Genomic DNA, 9,022 nt, shown 5'->3' with positions numbered 1-9,022 from the left:
TGTCATCTCAAAAAGGTTTCTCTTCCAGAACCATTTTTCGGAAACATGATCATTCAAAATCTCTAAACATTTGAAAAACGTATCTTAAAACGATTTTCCTCCAATTACGCCTTGATTTACGTTTTAAGTTTTAAAATTAAGAAATCTGCGCAGTGGTAGCCGTATTTCAACATAGCAACGCCCTTAGCAACGACTCTTTACGGTCAAAAAGTGGTTACAAAATGTAAAAAGAGTATTCTGCATCATGGTCATGAACGTTATTTTCCTTTACCAGTAACACCCCCTTAAACTTGGTCAACATTTTTTATGACCGGTGTGTATTTTGGTATCAAATGCAACATTTATGCAGCCTCTCTCACTATATACCCTTCCCCAACCGATGCCGCTTCCCCCTCCATGTTCACATATAGCGTTGGAGGGGATGGCATTATTCGCATTTTTGGCATTAGACTGGAACTACAATCGTAGACAAACGTCCTTGGGACACTTATGTAATTTAACGAATTATCTGTGTTTTACTATTAAAGTTTGAAAAAAGCGCTGCTTTCCTTTTAAAAACGCGTTTCTGTTCTCCCTTCCCACCCAATACAATGTTGAAAACCAGAAGAAATTGTAGGTAGTAGTTTTCAACATTGTATGCGGGGAGGGAGGCGAGGTTAGGGAGGTGAAGTTATATTTGCGTCTGGTGTGTGCGCAAAAGCGCCAAAAGTGCAAATTTGTCCCAAGAATTTTGTCCATGATTGTAGCTTGCAACTGAGGTTAATGCGAGGAGTCTTGTCATATGGAAATGACATTCATCTCTTATTCCTCCGCATGAGGAGGCCTTTGTAGTTCGGGCTGTAATGGCGCATAATGTTGTGTTTTTCTTGCCGTACAATTTTATATAAGAAATGAGTCAATTTCAGTTGAGTTTACCTCTCTGATCGTCGCTGTATTTAAGGAAATTTCTGCGGAATACTATTAAGGAATTCCTTCGCCTTCTGCTATTAATTTCACGGCAGAAAAGACCGTTTTCAAGTGATTTGCAACGACTGACGAACTTTGGGCAAAATATCACACCGGAAAAACATAACTTTACTGAACTTAACTGGTGAACTGACTAAATGCATCGCCGATTAAATAAACAAAGTTGCGTAAACAAATTCATTGCAACTAAAACCAGTTTGCCCCAGGAAAAAAAAAAAGAAAAAAAAAAAAGGAAAGAAAGAAAGAAAGAAACATGTTAGCTGATGGCCTGGGTCGGTCCGTATTGGGAAACAGCTGTGCCCTCTGTCCTGAGCATCGCCCTCGGCCTGCGACCTCGTGCCATACTTAAGACTTAGTGGCCGGTAAATATCATATATTGAGTGTGTGTTAGCAAGTGAATATTAAGGTGAGTACCTTGGTGTTTTCGTGGTACTAGCTTGGTATCATTTGTGAGGAAAAAAAATAATAATCAATCAACTGTTTACCGAGGTTTGGGTCATTGATAACCTGCTTATAGACAAGATAAACTCGAACGAAACATAAGTAAGTAGTCGTGCTTATAATGAAACCATTTTTTTACAGAGGGGATAGTTATTCATTAACTATATAATGTGGCATGTGACCTCGGAAAGTTCATTATATTTTGAAGTCAGACTGTAAAGTCCTTTAAAGTGTATGTGACAGATTTGTTACTCACTTGCTTGATGGAATCTACATGAGATCATGATATGGAAACTAAAGCTGAATAGAGATCGTTTTCCTTTTTTTTCTTTCACCACGGTTTAGCTTTCTAAACCCGTGAAATTTCACTTTTGGTCAGGTCGGAAACCGCTTAAAAATAAAAGAAATATACAAGGAATAAGGCAATTAAGCGTAATTCCAATTTCGGTTTAGAATTGTAAACATTTGTGCTTTAAATCCGGAAAGAGCTAAAGGGGATCATTCAGGAGCTTAGCTTAACCCTAGACCCTATTATTTCAGACATCAAGGTAATTTACAATCACCACATTATTGTATGCCACTCAAGTGAATATTGTCTTTCGCGCGTTCTGATTGGTTAGTTCGGAGGTGATTAGCAAAGTGCCATTCACCTCCACTTCGGTAAAGTAATCATTCACTATGGTAAGACTTTGTTGTCCCTTTGTTGAGCGGATCTTCGTAAGAGAACTTAAATTGAGCTCCGGACTTCAACTGGACAGCTGTTGGAGCTCAGAAAAGAAGTTTTTCCTTAAGACGTTTTATATTCCGAAAATTTAAATTAGGGAGGTTTAGTTTCAAGTTGCTCTAATGCTAACTAGGTTCATTTACATGACAAAAACAGAGAGGTCTGTATCAAAGCAGTCACCTCCAGCCTCGCTGCTATTCAAAGGCCAGATCACCGAGCAGACAACTGTAAAATGGTCAATTGGTAGGTATATTTGCCATTCACCAGTGACCTAAGGAAATGTCAAAATATTTGGACAATTTATGTAACGGCCAGTTATCAAAATCCCGAAATTGTTGTCAGTAAAATACTGTAAAAAAGCCCTATAAACCGAGCACCTCTATTAAAAAGCGGGAACCGCCACCTATTGGTGGAACACCAATTGGCGGCGGGGAAAGGTACCCTGGTGAAAGCAGCAGAGATAATGAGCATGATTCCTGTGGGGGATTGAGAGAATATTCAAACGCCGGAACAAATTCAGCAGAATGATTGCTGTTATAAAACAGCTGGTCATGGACAGGTGACCCTTACACTACTGGAGAAAAATTGAGCCAAGTTTTATGAACTGATGAGAGTACCTATACGTGCGTAGAAAAACAAGGCATAACGTAACAGTAAAAGTCTGCATACGAGCCAAGTTGCTCATCAGGCAGGAGCTTATCCCGGTTTCTGTAGCATGAAGCGACTAGGAGTATTTCTACTCCCTCCTGGATGGGATGCTAGACCAACGCAGGGTTACCCCCCAGCATTAAACTTGCCGGTACCCATGTAAACACCTGGGTGGAGAGAGACACTGTGAGAGTAAAGCCCAAGAACACAACACAGTGTTCTCGGCCTGGGCTCGAACCCAGACCGCTCGCTCCGGCGTCGAGCGCATTAATCATGAGTCCACCGCGCCTCCCAGTAAGTGTTTGATAAATATTATCGCAAAGAAAGGACATATAGAGCATGATTCACGCTAAATGAACTGTCCAGTAAACAGCACAGGTCAAAATTCTACTAAGACGCAATATTTCACGTCAGTTTTAACTTAGCAATTCTCAACATTTTCTTATCAGTAATTATCTCCGTCGTAAATTGCAATAAGTCTCGATTTGATAACTTAATTAATTTGGGCCAAGTGTCATAGCCAATCCGGGAGGCCGAGAAAGCACATACTGAGCGGTTTAGAGACTGAAAAAATTCAATCGATCTAATAGCTGTACAGATGCTATAATTGTTATTGGTTGAGCCTGGTGCACAACACAATTATAGCTTACTTAGCATCATGATTTTAACCCTTCTAACAAATAATTAGCAAGATGTTGCAATCTGAAGACATCAAAAAGGCTTTAATTTCACCGCGATGATAATTGATGTCTTCATGTCTTTCTCCACAGTTCAAATATATGACCTTTCATATATTTATTTGAATGTTGCAATCTGTAAGATATTTTACAGTCTTAGTTAGTCAGTCTTACTTGCTTATCAAGTCTATGGGAAGTACAGTTATCATAGCTAAGTGTGCGAACAAAGTAAAATAAACTATATTTATGTCTATGTAAAAGGTCTAGTTAAGAATAAGATGCCTGATACTGGCAGAGTCGATAGAAACGGAGAGCGAGGCGATATTACCCCCTTGACCTCCCCCTCCCTCCCTAAAGCGCGACTTTTGTACAGCGGTGAAGATATGAGTTTGCTTGTATACCCGACGTTAGAAACTATTAAGTTGAATGGCCTATGAGTGATTTATTCTTTGCTGAGTACGCGTCAACATTTTAAAATAGAATTTTGAATTTAGCTTCGCATAGACACGATCTTGCCTGTTCTGGTCATAATCTGTAAACAATCAGAATGGTGAAAGTCTAAATAATAGTTTGTTGGTGTAATTATGGCTTGACGGGCCTTAAACAATATAGTTGATTATCAAATCGTAGTTTACAATAGACAAATTAATTATCCTGTACATTACATGGATTTCGTGTGTTTTAACAAATACATAATTAGAGATATTTAAAACGATGATGTAATAGTGAGGCGACTCAAAAGCGAAGTTCCATTGTTTACTTTGTCTTCAGTTATACGATCTCCCTTGAAATCGGTCAATTAACTGTATTGACAGATGCACTCCCTTCGTGCTGTACGAAACCAGTCAAAATACGGACTTCTAAAGGTCTCACCTGAGTTAATCCCATCGTCGTATCGACGTCGATTTATGAAAATAAACGAGAATAAGCCGGATGTGGGCAATGCCAATAGGTAAAGTCTTATCGTTGACTTTCACACAACTTGAAAAACCGCCTACTTGGTGTACCAGTTAGACTTTATTCTGATATGATTTAATACTGGACTGCCATGAATTAATTGTTATGTCATAGATACATAGCTTGTACGTCCGAGTCTTTCGTATGTCTGGGTTTTCTTCTTTTATGAGTTGTTTTCACATGTCTTCCTGTGTGTCCTTTTGGAGACAGAAAAAGGTACAAGGTCAGGCAGGCTCCCGTAACCCATTTCAAGTTTGTTATTGAAGTTCTATTATATTAGCAGAAAAAAAAATATCTTCAGAAGATTTGTTGAAACATTGCTAAACATTTCCCAACGCATTTGTACACGAATGCTTACACAGTGAATCAAATTTCCTCTCTCCGGCATCTAATAACTCACAAAAACAAACAAACAAACAAAAACAAACAAAAACAAAAAAGCTCAGTCGTATCCCCCCACGTTCCTTTCCTGTCTTTCTGCCCATTTTCAGTCCACATCAGACCGTACAACCCAACTTGCTCAAGTGGCTTACAGACGTGATAGAGCGACAAGAAAAGGGTGCTAGGTATCAACTCAGAGATACAGACGTCTCAAATTAATCTATTTCCGCAGTCTCTGGAAATCGCATTTTACTTTTACATTGAACTGTGGACATGTTCTTGTACTGACCGGTCTTGTAAGCCATATTTGGAGTCTGCTCCAACACTTCTTAAAAGTTGTTTGTTAAATAAACAGGGTGCACCTAGTACTAATAAAATGTCAATACACCAATTAAAGTGTCGTCAAAGAGCAAGTCACATAGAGACTTGAATTAAAAATACGTTTTCAATTCTAAATTCTTCACAGGTATAAGTGAAACTTGCTGCGCGAATATTACTTATAGATATTCTCCAGAAAAAGCTATTTTGTTACGTATGCAAAGAGAACATTTCCCATACGTGGACGCACGTTGTTTCCCGCTTTGTTGACCTCTGGGTAGGTGCATCGACAGATGCACTCAATTCTTGCTATATAAAAAACAGTCAGAAGACGCACCTGAACTTTGATGCCATCGTTGTATATCAAATGCTGTTTATGAAAATAAACGAGTATCAACACAAGTGTGGGTAATGCACGTAGATAAAGTCTTATCGTTGGCTTCCACCCAACTTGAAAAACCACCAACTTGGTGTACCAATTCGACTTTATTTATATTTATACTAGAATTAAGCGCGTCCGTCTTTTATATGTCTGTGTTTTTCTGTTTATTGATTTTTTTTTTCACATCTAGCCATGGTTGTCACGGTCTGTGTGTTCTTTTGGAGAAATGAAGAAAGCTACAAGGTCAGGCAGGCTTCTATAACCCTTTTGAAGTTTTTTTTTTTTTTTTGAATTGAAGTTCTATAAGCAAAAAAACAAAAACTCACGTGAAGATTTGTTGAAATATTTCTGAGCGCACTTTTACATGAACGCTTACTGAATCCCAGGTCAATTTTTCCATTTAAAAGGTCGCAAAAAGCAGCTGAAAACCAAAAACAGCTGAGTTGTATCCCGCCACGTTCCTGTCCTGTCTCGTCTATTTTATGACCGGGTGAGACCGTGAAACCTACATTGCTCAAATGGCATACAGAAGTGATAGAACGACAGGAAAAGGATACTAGGTTAAATCAAAGCCATGGACCTTCCAGTTTAATACATGCTCGCAGTCTTCGAAATCGCGTTTTTACATACCGCTACGTACATGTATTCACGTTGACCGGTTTTACGAGCCATATATTATTTGGTGTCTATTCCTACACTTAGCTTATTACAAATTGTTTTTTGAATAAACATATTGAACCTGGTACTAATAATTATCACTTTGCAGAATTTGTCTGCAAAAAGCAATTTACATTTTGACGTGAAAAATGCGGTTTCTAAATTCTCCACAGGTATAATTCAGTAAAAGTCGGTCAGTTACGTATATAAAAAGAAACTTTACACTGCGAGAACGCACGTTCTTCCCAATTTGGTGACCTCTCGGTTAGGCTCGATTTCCGCCGCTTTCTCGAGTCAGGTCTACGTTCCTCCCCGAGAAGAGACTGCTGGATGCGTGAGCGACAAAGCATGTCTGTGACGTAAATTCATAATTTAGTTCTTGCGGCGCTTCAGGTGGCCGAAAATGTCACCTGATGACAATCATAGGCAGGCCCACATGACGCCTACGGCTCGTAAAATTTGTGGCGTTTTCGCAACTTCTTTTAATTTTGGCCCTCCAACCTATTTTGTTTCACATTATTGTTGGGGAAGGACATTACATGTTGTGTTCTATAGAAGAGTAGAGCAGAGCTGTTTGACTATGGTGTAGCAACTGTCATGTCAAAGGTCACGCACATGATGTTGTATGGTGTGCGTGGTGTTGACACCATGTTTATGTTTTTCTAGTTCGCTTTGCTTCGGCTCATTTAAAAATTTAATTTTGTCTGGCTTCGCCAGAGACTGGTGTCGCTTCCCTTCAAGAAGACTGCCGTGCACATCAATTCGACTGAGTGTTTTGTTTCTTGAGATCGATGTTTGCGTTTATCCCTCTCTTCGTTGACTTTGTTCGTTATCTGACATTCTGGCACCACATGATTCAAATATAGATTCTAACGCATAAGACTGTTGACTATTTTGCGTGTTGTATATGCCACTATGGTTTAGATCAGGCAAGATTTCATCAGTTGACGGTATTTAGTTAAATGTCCCACTAATGCGATCGCACTTCATATCGCACAACTTTATTGCTACTGCGAGAAAGCTGATTTATGCAGCCTGCTCGATTCAGGCAGGCAGATTTCTTATTGGTTGAAAGTAACAATGTGAAGTCCACGAGTCCAGCCGTGAGTTCGGGGGAGGAGCGCGGGCTCCTTTCCCGAACAGCGGCTGGTAATCGAGCCTACCTCCGGGTAGGTTATCTACAGATGAAATCACTTCGTTCAAGCCACTAGAGGTTTCAACTAAACTTTAATGTCATCCGTTGTATCTCTAAGGAAACAAACACGCGTGTGAATAATGACACTAGCCTAAGTCGTATCATTGGCGTCCACTCAACTTGAAAAACTTCCTCCTTAATATTACCAGTTAGACTTTACTCTGTATTTACTCTAGACTGCGGACTACAGTAAAAGATTTGTATAATGTCATAATTCATTCCTCTTTCATTCGTCTGTGTTTTCTTCTTCTTTGAATTGTCGTCACTTTTAGCTGTTATCTGCGTGTGTGCTTTTCTGGAAACATAGAGAAAGCTACCGGTTCAGACAGGCTTCAGTAACCCTTTTAGAGTTTGTTATTGAGGTTCCATTAGCAAGAGAACAAAGAAAAAAATGAGTATCACCTGGTAATTTGTTGAAAAATTGCTCAATATTTCCAACGAATTTTAACACTAAAGCTTACTGAATCACGCAGCATTTTTCCATCTAAAAGCTTGCAAAAAGCAGCTGAAAACCCGAAACAGCTCTGTTGTATCCCTCTACGTGCCTGTCCTGTCTTGTCTATTTTATGTCCGCATCAGACCGTGAAACCTAAATTACTCAAATGGCATACAGAAGTGTTAGAACGACAGAAAAAAAGGATACTAGGTATCAAATCAAAGATACGAACCTTCCAGTTTAATATATGTTCGCAGTCTCGGAATTCGCGATTTTACGTATCGCTACATGCACTTGTGTTTTACTAACCATTTTGGGGGTCTATTCCTACCCTTAGCTTCTTACAAATTGTTTGTTGAATAAACACGGTGAACCTGGTATCATTAATTGTCACTTTGCCGAACAAGTTACATTTAGACGTGAATTTAAAATGCGGTTTCTTTCAATTCTTAATTCTGCGCGGGTATAAATCGATAAAAGTCGCTCAGTTACGTATGCAAAAAGAAAATTTGCACTGCGAGAACGCACGTTGTTCCCAATGAATGAGTTGCCAGTAATCAGATACCCGTGTTTGCGCAAAGAACTCTGGGATCGTCAGGGGGCAAACATTGCAAGTCGCTAGAAGGAAATGTATGGCGAAAAGTTGTTTCGACGCCCAAAAACATGGTTTTGGGGAGAGATCAACGCTTTTTCGCCGTTATTTTATCGCAAATGGATTTTGGTAATGTTGATACATGGAAAATGTAAGTTTTTGTTTGAATAACCGTGAAATAAGTGACAAAATTTACCGATAAACTCCCTTTTGCTTGTGTGAAGGTTATTGTGAAATACATTGAAGAGAATATTGAAAATTTCAATACATGCCTGATCTCGAGAGGCTACCCGGAGCAAATGGTAGAGAAGACCCTCCGAGAAGTTAAATATAAAGACAGAAAAGAAGCTCTAAAACAGAAATCAAAAATTGCAGAAGGAACTACTACCCTTAGTGTCGGGCAATTTCACTCAACCATCAATACCAAACTTTGGAAAGCATAATCACGCACAAATGGCACTTTTAAATACAAATACTCAGAGATATATTCAAGGAGCCACCCTTGATCTGTTATAGAAAGGGAAAATCACTGAAATACGTGCTTGTAAAAGCAAAACAAAGGCTTGGAGCAACACAGTAGCCACACAGCATGAGTCGCGCGGACTCATTTGTCGTTAAATCACCTCCAGACAGTACAATGATCGCCAC

This window comes from Orbicella franksi, chromosome 8 (genome assembly GCF_964199315.1).
Source record: "Orbicella franksi chromosome 8, jaOrbFran1.1, whole genome shotgun sequence".
NCBI classification, from domain to species: Eukaryota; Metazoa; Cnidaria; class Anthozoa; order Scleractinia; family Merulinidae; genus Orbicella; species Orbicella franksi.
Note: the sequence above shows the minus strand (reverse complement) of the source record.